The sequence below is a fragment of the Lontra canadensis genome, unplaced genomic scaffold, assembly GCF_010015895.1.
Source record: "Lontra canadensis isolate GAN:19392208 unplaced genomic scaffold, GSC_riverotter_1.0 scaffold90, whole genome shotgun sequence".
NCBI classification, from domain to species: Eukaryota; Metazoa; Chordata; class Mammalia; order Carnivora; family Mustelidae; genus Lontra; species Lontra canadensis.
In genome coordinates, this window is record NW_022631084.1 from 7,447,710 (window position 1) to 7,467,384 (window position 19,675).

Here is a 19,675-nt window from a genome sequence, read left to right on the forward strand (position 1 = left end):
AAGACTTCCCAAGTGAAGGCAGGTCTGAGCTGAAACATAAAGGACAGTAGGAATGGTTTCCATAAAATAGAGAAGGGCAGTGTCCAGTGTTAAAGGCTGGAAGTGAGATGGAGAATCGCATTTGGGGTAGTTTTGTTTGTTTTGGCTTGGTTTTGATGGGGTTCAGAGGAGAGAGGCAGACAGTGAAAGGGAAAGGAGAGAGATGAACAGGAAAGAGAGAGAAATATCCTTGTCACATGGTGAGCAAAGAAGAGACATGAGGAAAAGCATCAGAATCTGATTTGGTGGGATTTTGTACACTCCACATACGTTGGGTTGCTCAATAAAATTAGAAAAAAAAATGCGTATGTGTCAGGGTTAAAGCCTAGGATGAATAAAGTCTGTGAGGGCCATTTTTTTTTTAAGATTTTATTTATTTATTTGACTGAGAGAGATCACAAGTAGGCAGAGAGACAGAGAAAAAGGGGGAAGCAGGCTCCCTGCTGAGAAGAGAGCCCAATGTGGGGCTCGATCCCAAGACCCTAAGATTATGACCTGAGCCAAAGGCAGAGGCTTAACCCACTGTGCCACCCAGGTGCCCTGTGAGTGCCATTTCAATGACATCAACTTGTATTCATCTCTGCTGATTCTGTCTAGCATTAGAATGAAAAGTTTTACTGACCAGACTGTTCAGGAACCTAAAAACGAACAACTTTGGGCATAAATTTTGAGATCACAGCCAAATGTTTATTTTAAGCCCAAAATGAAGTCTCAATTTTTTCACTGAGAACACATGCTCTAGTGTTTATTTATATATTTCTGGTTGAAGATTTTTTCCTACAAATATTGAATTACAAAGCCCAGATCTTTGGTTATAATCTTATAAAATATATTGAACAAATCTAGGTAGTAAGACACGTATGTGTGAGTGTGTGTGTGTGTGTGTGTGTGTGTGTATACACACACATATATATAACATAATATAGAGAAGGGCATATTATATTATATTATATATTATATTATATTATGTTATATATTATACAACATAATATATATACATAATTTTTCTCTCAGAAAATTTTTTAGCATTTTCCAAAACTTCAAATAAATTTTAATCAAGTTTTTAAAATCTATATTCCTGTGCCTTCCATGTGATAAAAATTATGACAAACACACTGCGTTCTAATATCCTCTAATTAGCACAGTTGAGATGTTACAAAAGAATGTGGACAAGAATATGCAAAAAAATACCGACATTCCTTTTCATTTCGAAATTTTCAATTGCCAAACCAGTATCTTGCCCTCATCACTTTGGCTCATGTAGGATTAATCAAGAGAGCTTAGTTAAACTAGTCCCGTTCACCAAAATTAATGATGTCCACTGGATGACCAAGTTGTCTACTCCATTTGAGTGTGCTCTGATCCTTCTACAGATAGTGTGAGTATCAACTGTGCAATTACTGTCCAATTTACCAAACCTGCTTAGAAACCCACCCTGAATTATTATTACCTACTGTTAAAGAAGTTTACTTTTGAACTTGTTACTGTTAAACAACTTTAGAAGATGACATTGTGCCTCCATCGAATATATAAAAGTGATATCTTGTTTATTATCATTTTACTGATTAGAGTCAATAGGTTATTTGAGCTCAAGGACATGCAAACAGGGACAATTAATTAATGGCTTAATAGCAACCTGGAAATTGCCCTATTCCATTCAGACATTGTTTTATCAGTGATTTGGATGGAGGGCGGAGGGGGTGATAACAAAGTGACATAAGCCTGAGGGCAGGATTAGGCCTGGGGTTAAAGTAGAAAAACCACAAAGCAAGAGAACCCAGATGTTAGATCACCTCACTAGGTCAGAGCTATAGGTTTAAATTAATTTTTTTTTAAATTTTATAGCTGTGACTATGCTGCACTTATGTCTAAGAAATTAACTGCCTAAATACTAAATGGAGAAAAAAGCTGACCTACTAATAGTTCACAGGTCACAGATGTAGGGATTTGGGTGGACTGCAAGTTCTGAAGCTCAAGCTGTGATAGGATCACACTCAGAGCTGCTACAATCCAAGAGTATTCTCAGACATATATCATAAGCATAACAAGGGAAAAAACAGTTTTTTTCACTCTGCATTTGCTGAATGATCTCTGGCATCAACGGCAATTCTCGAATGGGCGAAGTGAATAAACGGAGGACTGAGTTCAGTTCTCTGTGTGGCTGTCTTTGGATCACCCCTTTCCGCTCCTCGCACTTTTTTCCTAAGTTAAAATAAACAAATATTGCATCCCAAAGCATTTTATAGAATAAAGAATTATCTAAAAATATTTACAAACAGAAAATAGGCCTTCAGTTATTACACAAAAATAACTGAAAAAGGAAAACAGATAAAAGTAAGACCCTTCAATATTTTCACAGAAGAACATCTGAAGAAGGAAATATTAAATAATAAAATATTTAATGTAATTTCCAAAGATAACAGGGCAGAAAAACTAAGGCCTATCTTGAACTCTTGGTATGTTAATCACCCATTTCAAAAGATTTTAGAAAAAAAGAAAGATTTTAAAAATCTAAGCGCATTGTTACAGTTTAGATGCAAAAAAACCTAATCAGCATTTGTGTTTATATATAAATAAAGAGAAATCAATATCAGTTGAAATTGATCTAATCCATTGGCAATCTTTTTATTAAATCATTTTCCTTTTTATCTGACTTTGCACTCTGAAAACATATAACAAAAGAAATGAAACTTCTTCCTAAAAATACCAATACTATATCGGCAAGTGATTGCCACACTTTTATGTAAAACTGACTATGTATGTTATTGTATCATTACTCATATGTGCTTCCCCAAAATAGTGAGAATGTAGATTATAAAATCAATGACAACATTTCAAGATGAGTAAGCATGATTTGGGAAAGTGAAATTTTCTGATAAATGACCAAGACGATCTCTTCTCTGCTATATGAAGACAACTCTTCAAAAATGCTTCTTTATAAACATCTCAATAAATAATAATAATATGAATATGTATGCATATAATATTTTTTTCTCCCGAACACAACTCAGGAATCCCTGGGGCTACTCTTCTGGGAAGCTGTAGTTGTATCTTTCTCACGCTGACACTATGAAGAGTCTGTGCAGTTGGGTGCCACTCCTGAAATCACCAAAAGCCTCAGTTCCTTGCTGAACCAGAAATATTCTCCTCCCAGTTGCAGTCATTCAGCTTCAGAATTAAATAGAGCATCGGCCAATGTAAGACTGAATTGCTCAAGTTGCATTGACCATTAAAAACTCACTCATTACTTAAATTCGGGGTGCAAGTATTGTGCCCACATTTGAGAAGCAAATAAAGCAGTTAGCCATGACCCAGAAAGAACACAGTCGACAAAAGAGGTAGAAGGGTGTAGTGGGAGTGCCCAGAATTAGACCCATGTCCCATCTCAGCCATGTACAGCCACATCATTTTAGCAAGTTATGAAACCACTTACAACCTCAATTTCCACATCTATTTCATAGGAATCCTTATAGCTCCCCTGTTTGCGTGAATTTTTTGTGAGCATCGAATTGGATAAAGCATGTGATACAGCATTGTATACATCTTGCAAAATGAATACTCTATTTTAGCTAATCCCTGATCATACCTCTGCATCGACACTGTTCCTTCCATAGCAATTAAACGAGACTCCACATATCCCGCGTGAAAATGAGCTTGCTGTGCAGGTAGATCTGGCCAGCAGTGCCTGACCTCGCAGGACCAGTGACCACCACATGGAGAATCCAGACCTGGCCACGGCGGATTGTAGTAGGATGATGTTGCTTAGTACACACATCAACCATTTTTCTTATTTTGGAACTACTTGTTGGGACATTTTGATAACAAGGATTGCAAGGCAGTGGTAAGAAGTGTAGAATACAGCTACAAGCAAAAACCTGAAGCATAAGCTCTATTTCTTTTCTAGCTTATTCTTAGAATTAGCGGACTTTACAAAAGCTGAAGAAATAGCCTACAATTTTATAAGAATAAAAGGTATAAGCCCAAAAAGGGTACAGCTACGTATCAGCTAGTTTTTTTACTAAGCTCACAATTGCTTCTCATCAGGCTGTAAGATAACTTTTGTTAATGCCAATTAATTCCTCACATAGGCCCATGTCACTTTATAACCCTCTGCTTCAAAGAAATCAGTTGTAGGAGTTTGGCTGAGAAATAACCATCATAATAGATGTTTTTTGCTCTTGCCTTTACTTTTTCTCTGATAGCCCTTAAGGTGGTTGGAGGTAAAAGCAAAAGATGCATTGTAGCCTGAGGGATGATTGAATGAAAAAAAATGGGGGATGGGAGCAGAATGTACTCGGATAGACCAATTTCCCACCACTGCGAGCCAGAGCAATTGATTGATGAATCCTCGCTCTGTCAAGAGGCAGCCTTCAGATTTGATCACATAAATACTCATTCAACTCAAATTCTGCTTGACAAGCCTCAGACAGCTTTGTTCTGTCACAGATATCATTGGAAGAAAAATGCTCCATTAATCATCCTTAATTAACTTTACCATAGTCTGCTGAAACCAATATGCTCTCTGGTTAAGCCTCCTACTTAGCCAGGATTCTGTAGTTCTGAAATAGAAGAGAGTCCTTCAAGTTCCTCCTCGCTATCGCTATTAACTAACTATAGGGATTCAGCAAGAGCTGCGTTCACAGGAAGTCGCGCCCATTGATTATGTGAGATAGCTTATCGGTGGGTACATTCTTTGGTAAAGGAAACATAATTTTAAATATGACTGACCTGCATGAGATAGCATTTTATATCTCTAACTCACTGGATACTCAGAAGTTCTAAGCTTTCCTTCCCAATTCTCAGGTATCTCATGTCCTGAGCTATCATTTTCTAAGTAAAGGGAAAGAAAAATTTAAAAATGACAACAGTAACTAAGCCTTAGTTTGAAAAACAGAGTTGTTGAAGACACAAAACAGTTTGTGATACATCCATAAATACACGCCCCTTACATTTAGAATGCCTCACAATTTTTATAAAACTTTAAAATGAGACGTGGTCTTGTTTTGATTTTTTGCTAAGTACACACATCAACCATTTTTCTTATTTTGGAATTACTTGTTGGGAAATTTTGATAACAAGGATTGCAAGGCAGTTGTAAGAAGGGCAAAAGAACAAAAAAAAAAAAAAGGAAAAGTGATCACACTTTAAAGTGCCATGTGTGAACTGTAATAAATGTATAGAGTTTCCAGTGTATCCCAGTTTACCTCAGACCATGTCTGTTCATCCACAGGCTTCCTGGGCTCCCGGACAGATTTTCTAGCAGCTTCAGATCTTAGCCCTGCTCATGTGAATGCAAGGCTATTCCAGTGATAATGTTAAGTGACCTCTTTGCGCTGCGTGCTTTTAAAGCCAGCTGATCCATATTAGAGTCCAAGAAACTGAAATTTAATCTCAGAATTCTCTAGTCATCCAGGTGCTTCTGAGAATTATCTACAGAAAGAGAAATGAACTCTCAGAGTGATGAGGTGTGCATATTCATTCTAACTGTGCAAACTAAGAATGCGCTTTGGCTTGTCAAGTGATGCTTTGTCAACTGATGAGCTCAATAAGGACTAAGGGCTTAAGAATTCTGAAAATGACTATACCTTTATAAAAACCCTGGTGTGACACTGTGCAATAGCCAACATTATATTTTGCCCTCCACCCCGAGGAGAGGTAGCAAGGTACTACCATGACATGCATTTGATTTATCATTGATCTTTCTATGATATTTCTGATGAAGTGTAGTTTTCTAATAAGAGACAGAGTAAAAAACTCCATGGTAAAGCATGTCTCTGTGGATGACAGATTGGTTAAAACAAACACCAAATCATGTCCCCTTTTTGCAAAACGACATAAAGAACATGTTATCATGGAAATCCTAAAACATAGATTTTATTCACCAACATTAAAGTAGATTTTAAAAAAATATATGTGAATGCTAGAAAAACAAGACCTGATTTTAAAATACGTGAACTACTTATGACTTATGACAATAAAAGGTGATGTCAAGTTGCTGAGACCAATTCATAACAATAGATGCCTTCTTTATTACAATGGCTCAGTGTTTTATATTTACTTATTATGAAATAGGGTTTTACATTGGGGGAAAATCTAGGTCTTAAGTCAAACTTTTATATCAAACTCTCACTTCACTTTGCTCTCCCCTTGCCTAGGGGGAGAAAGCAAGGTCAGAAATGAAAATAACTGGGCAAAATCCTCTTTGTTACTTTTTCTATTTTAAAATCTGATTAATATTCTTGTGAATTATTCTTTGTTTCTCTTTGTTTTTATCTACTTCCTCCTTCTATTTTGATGCCATAACTTCTTCCATGGCTTAGGCATCAATGTGCCATTGCAAAGTCTTGATTTCTCTGTCCTTTGCGCCATTCTAAGCATCTCTTCCTTTCTTCCCTTGCCAGGGACTCTTTCCTCTACAGACCTTACCCACTATTCATTTCTTTTTCTCTCTTTCCAGTTGAACTCTACTTTCTACCCATTCTTCCTTCTGAACGGTTCAGGTTCATGTACCTATTTGCCAATCGCTATCGCGGGCCCTGGGAACAGAACACCACACATAACAGACCTAGACAGTGGAGGGGATAGACACGGAACACTGAATCCCAACCAAATGTGATGAAGACAGGGGAGAAATTCAGTGTGCTGCAGAAACAAATAGTTTAGAATGCAAAGAACAGTCAGGAAAGTCCTTCCTGTGAAGTAACAATTAACTGGGAACCCAACAGACAAACAAGGGTTATCTAGAAAAGGACGAGGAAACCCGGGAGTGGTATGTATAAAGGCATAGATGGGCTTCATTTATTCATTTGTTCACTAAAACCGAGTTAATTGTCTCCTATGTGCCTGTATGTTTTGTATCTTCTATGTCACCTGTAGGGCTTATTCATTTGTTAATTTAAAACTGTTATTTGGGAAAACATGGAGCATACCTGTTAAACTCCCCCAAAATATATCTGAACTAGAAATAATTTTGGAAAACAATGAAGAACAAAATGAAAACTACATTGTAAGTTACTGTTTATTTAGTTATGTAGTTTATTTACAAACTACATTTGTAAGTTACTGTGCCTGCTTTGGGGATACTTCTGTTCTTTCCCTTCTGTCGCTATCCCAGCAACAGCTGAGGGAATTCATGGTGAATGAGGGTTTTCCTTCTTCACACTGTCATGGTAATTGGTAGAAAAGGAAAAATAATGGGAGAATAAGGGAAGAGAAAAAAGCCATTCTTCTTTCCAGTAGCAAAGGATTGTGAAACAATTTAGAAATTCCTCCCTAAAACACTATGTGTCTAGCACTCACAACAACAGAACTCTACCTGTTTCTGGGTCTTATTAAAACCTGAAAGGGGAACAATCAATGATCTTCTCATAACAACCCCAAGGAGCTCTTGCCCAGCTGTGCCAAAGCAATGTGATCAGCGGTTATACCATACAGCAAATATTTATCTATCTATCTGTATATGTTTTCAAAAGTCATCTGGTAAACAATTAAAAAAAAAAAAGTGTGCTTTAAATATCCCAGGGAAATTTGTTGATACCATCCATTTAGGAAGAATACAACTTTGTTGAAGTTATTCAAGATATTTGAAATCAAGCTCTATTTTAAAAGTAATGACATTAGTTAAGTAGATTCACATGTATGGAGTGGCAGAGAGGACTATGAATGTCCTTCCTCATTTCAAAGGTCAAAGATAGCATTAATTATTTTTTAACTAATGTCTATTTCACCACATGCAAACTTAACTCGGTTTGGGTCTGACCGATTCAAAGCCGTTCTTTGGTTCCCGGCTCCGCTGCAGTAATGGACTAGGTTAGACCTTGTGAAGGTCAAGAGAATGGACTTGGTTCATATTATTTTGGCTAATAACACAGTTCTTAAGTCGAACTTTGAGAATTGATCTTTCAAAGTCACTTTTGCTCTCTATACTCATACGTAATTTCAAATTAAATGATAGATGTATCCAAACCTCACTTTTTATTTAATTACTTTTTAGTAACAGAAGACACAGTGGGAGGGTTTTTTAACAAGATCTGGGTTTGTCTTGAAAAAAAAAATTCAAAGGGAATTAAGAAAACCATGGGAAACTCAGCATTTAGCAAAGTTCTAATGAATGCGATTGGATGTGGGCAATCTGAAGGAAAAAATTTAGGCAGACATAATGCCAGTCCAGAGAGAAAATGAAAACGGTCTTAGGTGAAGTTCAGGCAAAATAGCACAGTAAAGACAGGTATTTTGGCAATTAGGTTTCACAGGACTTTAAACATCGCACTAAACATTCAAACTTTTGTTGTAGTGTGACGTCTTCCTTGGATCCCTGGGCAACATGTGCCCAGACCTATACCTCTTGTTGAGACCAGAACGTTGTGCTAGCTTTTCCTTCCCTCTTCAGGGATTGCCTGCCCACCCTGATGTGCCAGGCTGGTTGCAGAGTACCATTCAAACGGCACATGGAATCTCCCCTCCACCCAAAGATTGTCCTGACAGGGGCGCAGTCGGATGGCAATCTCTCCTCCAGACTCCCTTATCTAACCTTGCAACCCCCGCGGGTCACCTTACTGTCATCACTCCACAATATACATTTACCCCTTGGCCTGGAGATAATGAAATCTTTATTGAATATGTACTCAGTGTTTATTCAGTTGCATGTACATCTTTCAAATGTGTTCTAAGACAGTTTTATCTCTTATACCTTAGACAACAAAGAACATATTTACTTAATGCACTCTGCATGATGCTAACTAAGCATGTCACCAGGTGTTGATACTAGTCAATAAGTGCATTTGATTCTGATATATTCAAAGGTCATTTTAGACACACAGGGCTTGGGGGAGGTGGTGTGTTTGTGTGCGTGCATGCTCGCGCGCGTAGATGAAATAGAATTCAAAAAGCGAAAACCTCCTCCAAAATGAAATTCAATTCATGATTTAGCTATTTTCAAATTGTATCCTAACAACACATGAACAGAGCCAAAATGAAATAGAAATAGTCAGTCATATTATTATTCATTGTCTTTGGCGTCATGTCTTCTTGTCTGAACTACAGGGTTGTTTTTTCCCGAGCTATTTAGAAACCTTCACCCCCTCAAGCTATGGTAATAGAAATCGGGCCATTTTAAAGAAGAAAGGGTTCCGAATCAAGGTTTGTATAAAGTTTAGAGATGCCTTCAAAACCTAGTTGTAGATTTCCATAATAAATATATTTTATGGTGAATTATTCACCAATTATTCAATCTATAAAGTATGCTGACTATATTTAAACCTGGATAAGGTCAACTTTTTCCTTGTGTCAAAATGCCAGCTTGGCTAAATAATCTTACACTTCTAACCATGCTTAAAGAAACACAAAATTTATGTATGGGATGAGAAAGACATTCATAGATAATTTTTCTGGCTGCCATACCAAGGATATTCATATTTTTCTCCTAAATCTGAAACCAAATGTTTGGTTTCCTAATATTTTTCCTGTCTACTGGATTTTTCTTTCCTTCTTCTATGTGGTCACTTACAGCCTGGCCCTTGTGTATTCTCCCAAGAAAGAATTGTTTATTTATATTAGCAGTCCTTTCTGGGACTCCCTGTAGACTGTTTCCAATGCCATGTGGAGTTACTAAGCTTTTATTGTTGACAAGTGGTAGGTGGGATCCAAGCTTTTGTGGTTAAATGTTTATTGATAATTACCTGTTAATTACCCCACTGCCAAACTCCTGTAATTTACTATAATCATTACTTTTCCTTTTTTTCTTGAAACCATGAACACAAAAACCAAAGAGCAAGGACAAAAAATATACCTCCTTACCACCTTTAAAAAAAAAAAAAAAAGGCTCATTCTTTAATTAAAACCATTTAGAGTCAGAACATTTCCTTACTGTATAATATTTGGATTTGAAAAGGCAAGCCAGTGTTATTAATGTGATTATAACTATGCCTAGTAATTGATTTATAACTGGTGAAAATAATTTTGGTGGCAATCATTAAATTAGGTGTCACATAGTATTCTGGAGTCATTAGTGTTTTATTTTACTATAGAATGTTTTCCTTCCTAGAGTTGGCCAGGAAATCTTTACTAAGTTAAGGCCGGAAGCAAAATAGACTAAAATCCACATTATTTGTTGAAGTTTAAAGCTATTTTAGGTCAAGGTGCCAGCATCCCCAGTTTTATTCCAATGCAGTTATATAATCCCTTGACCTCTCAGAGATCCTCAAAGAGCAGCCCTTAGACTTCTTACAGAGTCGTCATTGCTGTGCTACAGCCCCCCAACCAGGCATGGTGGAGGAAGAGCTCGATATCCAGGGAGACCGCGTACAACGAGCTGCTTCTATTTGAACACGTCTCACGGAAGTCCCCCTAATCCTTCCCCTCCAAAGCTCCTTCAGTACCAAGATCATCTGGTAAAATATTTTTTACTAAAACTTAGAGTGAACAATTAAGTCCAACTTTCTGAGACTCCAAATTAGTTTTGCTTTGCCAAGCAAGCCGATGGATTTATTAGGCACATATCCCAAAGTGGGATGGACAGGGGGCCGCAAAGAATGAGCAAATGAAATTCTAAAACAGCAAACCTAAAACGTGTTGGGATAAACACAGCCATCATCATGCCATTTCTCACCAACTTCCTGTCATTTCTCACCTTTTCACTATTCTACTCAGCATGTTCGTGTTACATTGAAGATACGCATGATCAGAATGAACCCACGGACTTTGTCATAGCCAATAATTAAAACCAAATTTCAGAACCGTCTGTGCTTTAGACCACCTACTCTACCTCAACAGGAAGCAACGCAGAGATGAATAGCAAGAAGCCTTGATATGCATTATGCCAATCGATCTACACATATCTTCCACAGGACTCCCTGTGCTAAATGTAGCCCTTTAAAACCCACGTACACACACACACACACACACACACACACACACACACACAACAGGCCATTTTAAAACCACTGTGGAAAGAACATGGCATTTAGAGTTCAAATAGCTAGATTGGAGTATAGGTTTGACACTTACTAGCTATAAAAACATGAACAAATCACTTAACCTCACTGAACTTCTTTTCATCATTTGAAAAATTGGGGTAAAAAAATAATATTGATCCAACCCATTTCTCAAAGTTCTTATAATGATGGCAATGATGTAATGACATAATAATGCATATGAACACACTTTATCAACTGAAAAGCACGGTATGACTATAATAATCATTATCAGTCACGAAAATAATAAACACACTTTTAAATAACTGGTTAAAAAAAAAAAAAAAAGTCACCGGGCACAGAGAATAAATAGAAAGTCAACCCTATTTTAAAAACCAAGTAAGAGTGTCAATATACACACATTATAGCGTTTCAAGAACTATTTTTCCCAGGGAGAGATTAAAGGCAGGAGAGGAAATGGACTGCCTTCAGCTGCTGTCATTGCATTCTTAGTATTTTACTTGGGAGCGGGAGCCTTGTCAAATGGAAAGACTGAAATGAATACATTTCTCAGCTGCTTAGCAGATATGTTTTCCAATATAAGCTAAACATTTCAACCAACCTCATTTCCATGTGAATATTTGCACTCCAGAATAGATGATGGGAACGTTAAGGGGAATGGGTTGATCTTGGCCTTGGAATTATATGGCCTAGGTGTAAATTTATTCTTAATCTTCAGCCATTATGTTTTAACATTCCTAGCTGAAATTTGGTTGAGCTATCAAATGGTTCAAAGGCCAGTTCATGCCACAACTCAAGAACCACTGCTGGGAGAAAGTGGAAACCCCAAACCACAACCAAGTCCATCCATACAGCTTTTCCCCCATGAAGGTTACCACAACATACTTAACATTGTTACAGACAAATTGTTACCATTACCAAGCCAAACAATTGTGTTTTTATGTTTTTAAATAGTTTTGGTAGCTCCTTAGAAACTTTACAGCTGGAGAGGAACTACATCTTAATGGAGCTACATTTATAGAATTTTGTTCTGTGCCACTTTTTCATTTGCTTCCTGATCTAAACAATGGTCCCAGTTGCCAGCTGCACATCAGTTACTCACAGGCCTGGCCTGGGTCTGTGATTCAGTCAAGCTCTGCACAATCGTCCCAGCTCCCAATAGTTTATCATCATTGTTTCGTATAATTGGAAACAGAATTATTTATATGCCACTGCTTACTCTGCAAGCAAATTTACAAGGCAACTGTCTCTCTTAATCTGGAGTAGACCTAATGTAAACAGTAATGCAAAAGAGTATCCAGATTTATTACATTGCTTCCTTAAAGATCAATATTTAAAATGAATACACATTGTGCTAATTTAAACATGCAACACATCACAGAGCTATCTGCAAAAGAAATTTACAGTGGCCTAAGACATTTTTATACTCTATTCCTAATTCTAAGAATACCTTTTTTCAAATGGACAGGGGAAAAAAAAAAAAGAGTTACAAGTTCAATGTTAATTAGCCTCATTTATAAACTTTCATCTAAACCTGTAACCTCAACCGACAGTATATTAAGCTAGTAGAAGGGGAATGAAAGTTGCATTGAGTGTGACCCAGACAAGAAAGCGAAGCTGACTCCACCCTACGCTGTACGAGATACGAAGATCAGAGCGGACAATGGTGAGGAGTTCTGTACAACCGAGCCACAACCTGCTGATCTTAGAGCAGTTATTTCAGTCTTACTCCACAGTTCCTAGATTCTGTGGGTTCAAATCACTCCCTCTCTTTATTTAGACCTCATCTTGGAACTCTGAAACAGTACCCCTTGACCAGAATCTGAGGTCCTTCAGACCTAGCATCATGTCAAGCTGCTGGGCTGAGACCTTCCATGCCAAGTCCCAGGCTACGATGAATTTTTATAAGTGAGTTATAAACCCCTCAGAAACAGGGCTTATAATGGAAATGCTGACAGACTCTTAACTATCGGGTTTCTAGTGGGTTCCTGTTTAATACACTGTATTTCTTCCCCTTGAAGATATTAATTTACTTTTTGAAATGTTCATTGCTAAGATTAAGCATAGGTTTTTGAAATGTGTTCATAGGCAATTTATGCATGAGTAGAAATGTACTCTTCTCCAGATGTACAGACTACTAATTTGAAAATGATTTATAAGCCACACCGTACTGTACATTCCATTCCCTTCTAAAAAGTTAAGACAAGGTTTTCCTCTGACATAACACCAGGATCCCCTATATATTGTAAGTACAGCATATTAGTGATAGTGGCATAAATTCTTGGGATGTCAAGTCTAGGATGGGTCAGAATAGAAACGTAAACTGCCAGGACCAGCAGGATAAAGGAGAAAAATCAGAAGGTTCAGGAAAAGAAAATCAATTAGGCACATACTCAAATAACAGTTTCCCACCTTAAGGGAATATTTTTGTGTTTTGTCCAAATGAGTCTCTTAGAATCTTAGAATGTCAGAATAAAAAGAATTTTAGAAATCCTTTAACCCAGATGTTGCAATCCTGAGGGCCAAATTAAGCCCCACAATATGAATAAGGCACATAAAAAAGTTGGCATCTAATGGTGTCAATAATAAGTAATTGGAAAATTTCATCCCAAAGGAGAGAAATGCTATTTCTCTTAAAAAAATGGAAATATTTGGCAACACTTGACTTGCACTCTCCCATAGAAACAAGTGGCCAGGGCTGAGCAGAAGCAGTCCCCATTAGGATGGGAGTGAGTACTTCTCTGTGACAATGTCCACTCCTGTGGTTTTACAGATTCACCTTACCTTCCTAGCCCCTGTTGTGTTTATGTTTGTGAATCCTGTCTGGAAATGATCTCAAGCAGGACTCTAAGCTTGTTCATAGGACTGAGATGAAGGGAAGGTCAAATCTTACACACTTCCCTCTGGGCACTATCAACACATTATCTTCCAACATAGTTTCCTCACTTGGTTAATTGTCTGCCAAGAAAAAAGTGACTCTAGTGAAAAAGAAATGAAAAAAATCTAAAAATCGGGGTCATCAGCAACTATGGATTTATTTACCTCCTTACCGTCTGACTTAAAGAGCACCTCATTTGAGGCTTTCGCGACTCTTCAGTGGTACAAGAGAGCCTCTATTATTTCAAAGGCTAAGGTGTTTTAAAGCCTGAAAAAACTTTTTGCACCCAGGACACTGTGGCTTCACCTAAGAATCACCCACAGAGGGCTTCCAGTGATTAAGCCTGGGCCCCACTAGAGATTCATTAAATCAGAATTTCTAAATGTGATACCCAGGCATAATACTTGAAAAAAAAAAAATTCCCTAGATGATTCTAGTGAATAGGTCAGGCTAACAAACACTGGCCCAAAAGGTAATCGATGATTCTATTATATTAAACATATTTTGGGGTATGAAAATGATGTGTAATAGAAAATGGCTTTAAAAACAATTTTGCACTTTTCTAGATATGCAAAATGATGGTAGAGAGGTTTAAGATCACAAAAAGATCCTGAAACATAGTAACCTTTTGCCTAAACGAAGAAGTTATAAGATTATCCATAGCTACTCAATTCATGGGAATGTGCTTTCATCATTGAAGAAAGGTCTCCCTAAAATAGCTGGGAAATAAACAGTGAGCATACAAATAATGGGGCAGGCAGGGGGGAAAGGCGCAGTATCTCTGAAGGATGACACAAGATGTATAGGAGTTCCAGGTTAAGAATAGTTCTCAATGTTTCCTGGAAAGGACTCCCACATCCTCAGGAAGAAGCGACTATCTCAGAATATCCCATTTAGATACACAGAGGACGGAAGTCACTTTTACAGTAACAACTGAGCTTAAGCAGAGAATAAACTGTAATTAATAACAGGTAAAATCAGAAAAGTAGCAGTTACTCACATAGGAAACTTTTAGAAACAGAGACAATCATGTAAAAAGAAAGCCTTTTAAGACGGTAACAGGGTCTTTTATTAGCTTTCAGAATCCTGACTGTGCATGATATAAAGATCTATTTTTCTTAAGAAAAAAACACAAAAAACAAAACCCCTGTATATGTGTGTGTGTGTGTGTGTGCACGCGTGTGTGTGTGCGTGCGTGCATGGTGTGTATGGATATGCATTATAACAGGCAGGTAAAAATCTATATCAATATCAAAGAATAAGAGAATGTTTCCTAGTGTAGACGTTACTGACTTTTTAAAATATTCTATTTCAAGAGCTTAAAAATCACAAACTACACAGAAGGTTTAGGTACCGCCTAATTGCTTCTGTCTTCTTTCAGGATCCATCAAATGCTGCTTTGTCACTGAAAAGACTATAGTTAAGAATTCAGAGATACTTCTTTTATCCAATACCTACAGGCCTTTAGATGTTCAGAAGCAGGCTGCCTGGTTCCCTCACCCCCCACCCCTGCTGACAATACACGTGATAACAGAAGCAACAACATACAGAATTTCAACTCTGGCTTTTGAGCCTCTCTAACAAGCCCCGCACTGTGCTAGAAAGTTTATACATGTTATCTTTAAACCTTATAACAAGATAGAAAGGTAATTATTACTTTTCCTCTTACAGATAAGGAAATTAAAACCCAGTGAGTAAGGAATTTGTCCAGGCCCACATGGCTGGCTGACAGCAAGTCTGAGATTCAAGCCCAGTTCTATGGCAAAGCCCTCAATCTTTCTCTTATAACACATCCTTCTAGATATCATTTATATGTATAATTTTTTAAGCAAGAGTTGAGTATCATTTATTGAAATTTGTAGTGCGGCCTATAGAAAAAGCCTCCCTCCATTTATCCGTCTATAAAACAGAAGTTCATAACAGCCTCTATTTTTGATTCAATAAGTCAGTTATCAGAAAAGAGAAGATACAATGGTATTTGCATCATAACTGATGCCAAGTCAATAGCATTCCTACAGATGTCTTATGCAAATGATAGTAGCACTTAGAGAACATATCTAGACACATTTTATTTAAAATACCTTGTATGTTAAAGTGTGGATCAAAATAGCCATGTGTATGTCCAAGGATGTAGAGGCATTACTATGAAGAATTCTATGAGTAGTAATCTACACAATATACAATAGATTATCAGTAATTGAGTGACATACTGACAGACATAAAACAGTAAAAAAAGAGTTCTCAAAGTAATCGAGAAGAAGAATATCTTACAAATGTGATAGGAAAATGACTTAGGGCAAAAGAACCTAATCAGGAGAAACAGTGATTTCATTTTCTCTCAATCAATCAATCAATTTTATTGAGATGTAATTCATTCATTTTAAAAGAGTAGGTCAATAACCTTTGACAAATGTACAGAGCCATGCGACCACCCTTCCAAACAATAGAGAACAGTTCTATCTTCCCAGAGAGCTTCTGTGTGTCCCTTCTCCATCAATTTTCCCTTCTTCACAACCCACCCCAGGCAATTATTGATCTGTATAGATTAGCTTTTCTATACAAATCAGTATAGATTCATTTCCTTGTTCTGGAATTTCATATTAATGTAATCAGAGTGTCTATACTCTTTCATGTCTAGTTTCTTTAGCTCAGCACAGGGTCTGAGAGATTCATCTAGTCCCTGGGATATATCGATAGCTTGTTTCTATGCTGCTGAGTAGTATTCGAAAGTAGAAGCCCTCTTTCACACACCCACCATGACTATATGAGATCTCTCTCTTTTGAGATGTATTTTTCTTTCATGGACCTAAATGTTACCCCTTGGGGCTCGGGACATGAACTCAATGATCACACTGAGATTAGCAAAAAATAAAGACAAAAAATAAACACTCAAGTAAAATCCCCTTCTACCTGTCAACTGTCCTAAGTATTTGGTTAGTGTATCTGCTTGTCTTCTGCTATCTCCCCTGGCAGGAAAGATAAAGCTCATGTTTCTGCACTCTTGTCAAATTAACCACGTCTCTGATTCCATCTTCTCTAGCAGAATCACTGGCCACTATCTCTATCTTAAAATACGCTCCCCATGGACTCACATGACACAACACTATTGATTTCTAGTTCCTAGAGAACTTCTATTCCATCTCCTTTCCTGCTTGGACTGTCATAATAGATATGAGTTTAGGTTTAAACCCCCTTCCCTACTCCACACTCTCTTCTTGAGAGGTTCCACCCAAGTCCCGGACTTTAAAAACCATGCATACTCATGACTCCCAAATATACACCTTCAGTCTGAACCTCACTTTAGATCTTCAGATCTTTATATCCAGCCGTCCCTTGCATCTCCATCTGGATGTTTAATAGATATCTCAAATTTAGCTTCCCCCACATAGAACTCTTTAAGTTCCTCCCTGCCCACCCACTCCTCACTAACGCTCTCTTCTCTTAGTCATCCAGCCCTACTGCCAAAATAGCTCTACCTGTCATCCATTTTCTCAAGCCAAACACATAGGAATCATATTATATATATTATATTATATATATTATATATTATATTATATTATATTATATATATTATATTATATATATTATATATATTATATTATATATATATTATATTATATATATTATATATAAAATCTCTTTTTCTCTCTCTGCATCCAATATATCAGAAAAGCTTTTGAGGTGTGCTTTCTTTAAAAAAAAAATATCTAGAAACTGATGGCTTTCTACTGCATCTAGAATAAAATCCAAAACCTTTATGCCATGATCTGTATAGCCCCACCATACTCACATGCCTACATAACAGAGGTTGTAGTTAACTGTTACGTCAGTGAATAAGAGGGACATGGTGAAAATCATGTGTTCAACTGCTTGTAAGGAGACCAAACTTAACAAGTGACCACTTACACTTCCTTTTAAAACAGTGTGAAGGGGGCCTGGGTGGCTCAGTGGGTTAAGCCTCTACCTTTGGCTCAGGTCATGATCTCAGGGTCCTGGGATTGAGTGCCGCATCGGGTTCTCTGCTCAGCGCGGAGTCTGCTTCCCCCTCTCTCTCTCTCTGCCTGCCTCTCTGCCTACTTGTGATCTCTCTCTCTGTCAAATAAATAAATAAATAAAATCTTAAAAAAAAAAAAAAACAAAACAGTGTGAAGACCTAACAACACAGGCAACCAAAATACACTGGATCCCTCTGCCATGTGACCTCTACACTCGCCTCCACTTGGCCCATGGACCTCAACTGTTCCACTCCCCACTCGCTTACTATGCTCCTGGCCTTACTGATATTCCCCATATAGGACAAGCTTGTTCTTGCCTCAGGGCTTTTGACCCTGCTATTGCCTCTGCCTAGAATGCTCTCCTGCCTGGTTGTCATGTCACCAACTCCTTCTGTCATCCAGACCTCACCCAAACAGTGCATCTTCAGGGATCTTTCCCCCACATCCCTTATGAAGTAACCCCTCATCACAGTGCTCACTTGCAGGTACTTTCACATCACCTTATTTTGTCTCCTTCTTTACACTTTTTACTCTAATAAATTAGAGTTACTTATTTATTAACTAACAGAATTTCAATTTTCACCACAAGAATGGAAACTCAATGGGGACAAAGATTTTGTCTATCTGCCTGATACATGATCTTAGCCTTCAGTCATGTAAGTGTTTAAATATACCTAAGTCTATTTGAACATATATTTGAAATATTTTTAAGTAATGGGTCTTTTCATATATTTGAAATATATTTAAGTAATGGGTCTCTACAGCAATGGAAAAGTGAGAGATATACCTATGAAAAGTAGAGCCAGTTTAGTTTCAGATACATAGTATTTTGAAAGAGAAAAAAACAAGCAAGAAGCAAAAAAAAAAAAAAAAATTAGAAAGGACTATATGAGAGCTTGGTTAACTTAATCATGTCTTGGCTTTCTCCACACTTTACATTCTCTTAAAAAAATGTTTATCCCATATGAACTAATCATTTTTTGCTCCATTTCAACTCTACTGTCTCAACTTTCACCCTGCTGAGATAGCAACATGGAGGTCCATTTTCCATTGCGGACACACCTGAATAACTCCAAAACCAATGGACCTGAACCAGTTTTAAAGATCATCAGAGAAGAAAATGTCATAAGATTTTTTGGTGTTTTGATAGGTTTTTTTGTTTGTTTGGTTTTGTTTTTTTAAATAAATGTCTCTGACTCTTAAAGCAAAAAAAAAAAACAAAACAACAACAACAACAAAAAACTAAATTTGTTTTTGAATTCCTTAAAAACTGTTCCAACTTAATGAATTTTTTTTGCCAATCATACAAGATTAAATCAATTTACTTGCCTAGAAAAAATGAAGTTTTTATTCGAAAGAGGGTCCTAAAACTGAACCAGAAGTTTCTGTTTATTTTACCAACTGGGACCCCGACTTCAGCAGTAAACACTTCCTGCTCCCATGGCTGAAAGGCTATATATTATCGGAAATAATTTCTTTAGTCTGTGACTGGAGGAAGAAAAGTGACTTGCCCTTATTTATCTTTTTTAGGGGCTACATGGATTTTAGTGTCCTTGAAAACAAGTGACTGAGAACAAAGAATTAGCAATAATACACATCTGTATGATACCATTCATCTAAAGATCTCAAAGCATTTTTGAGTGTCTACACTGCCCCCATCGTTCAATTGCTAAGGCATTTTGTTGAAGGCAGGCAATACAGCTATATTTGTTCCCCTTTGTGGCTTTGTATAAGCCAACATTAAAAAAAAAAAAAAAAAAGCAACACGTATAGGTGTCTGCGGGATTAAGCAGGGCTCATTCAGCTTGCAGCTCTAACAGTCAAACTTGCAC

General features: G+C 37.2%; 1 protein-coding gene across 10 annotated transcripts in view; it reads right to left on the minus strand.

Annotated features, from left to right (window-relative positions):
• Nucleotides 1-19,675, minus strand: part of MECOM (MDS1 and EVI1 complex locus) — a 540,895-nt gene that overhangs the window by 103,910 nt on the left and 417,310 nt on the right. The window lies entirely within an intron of this gene.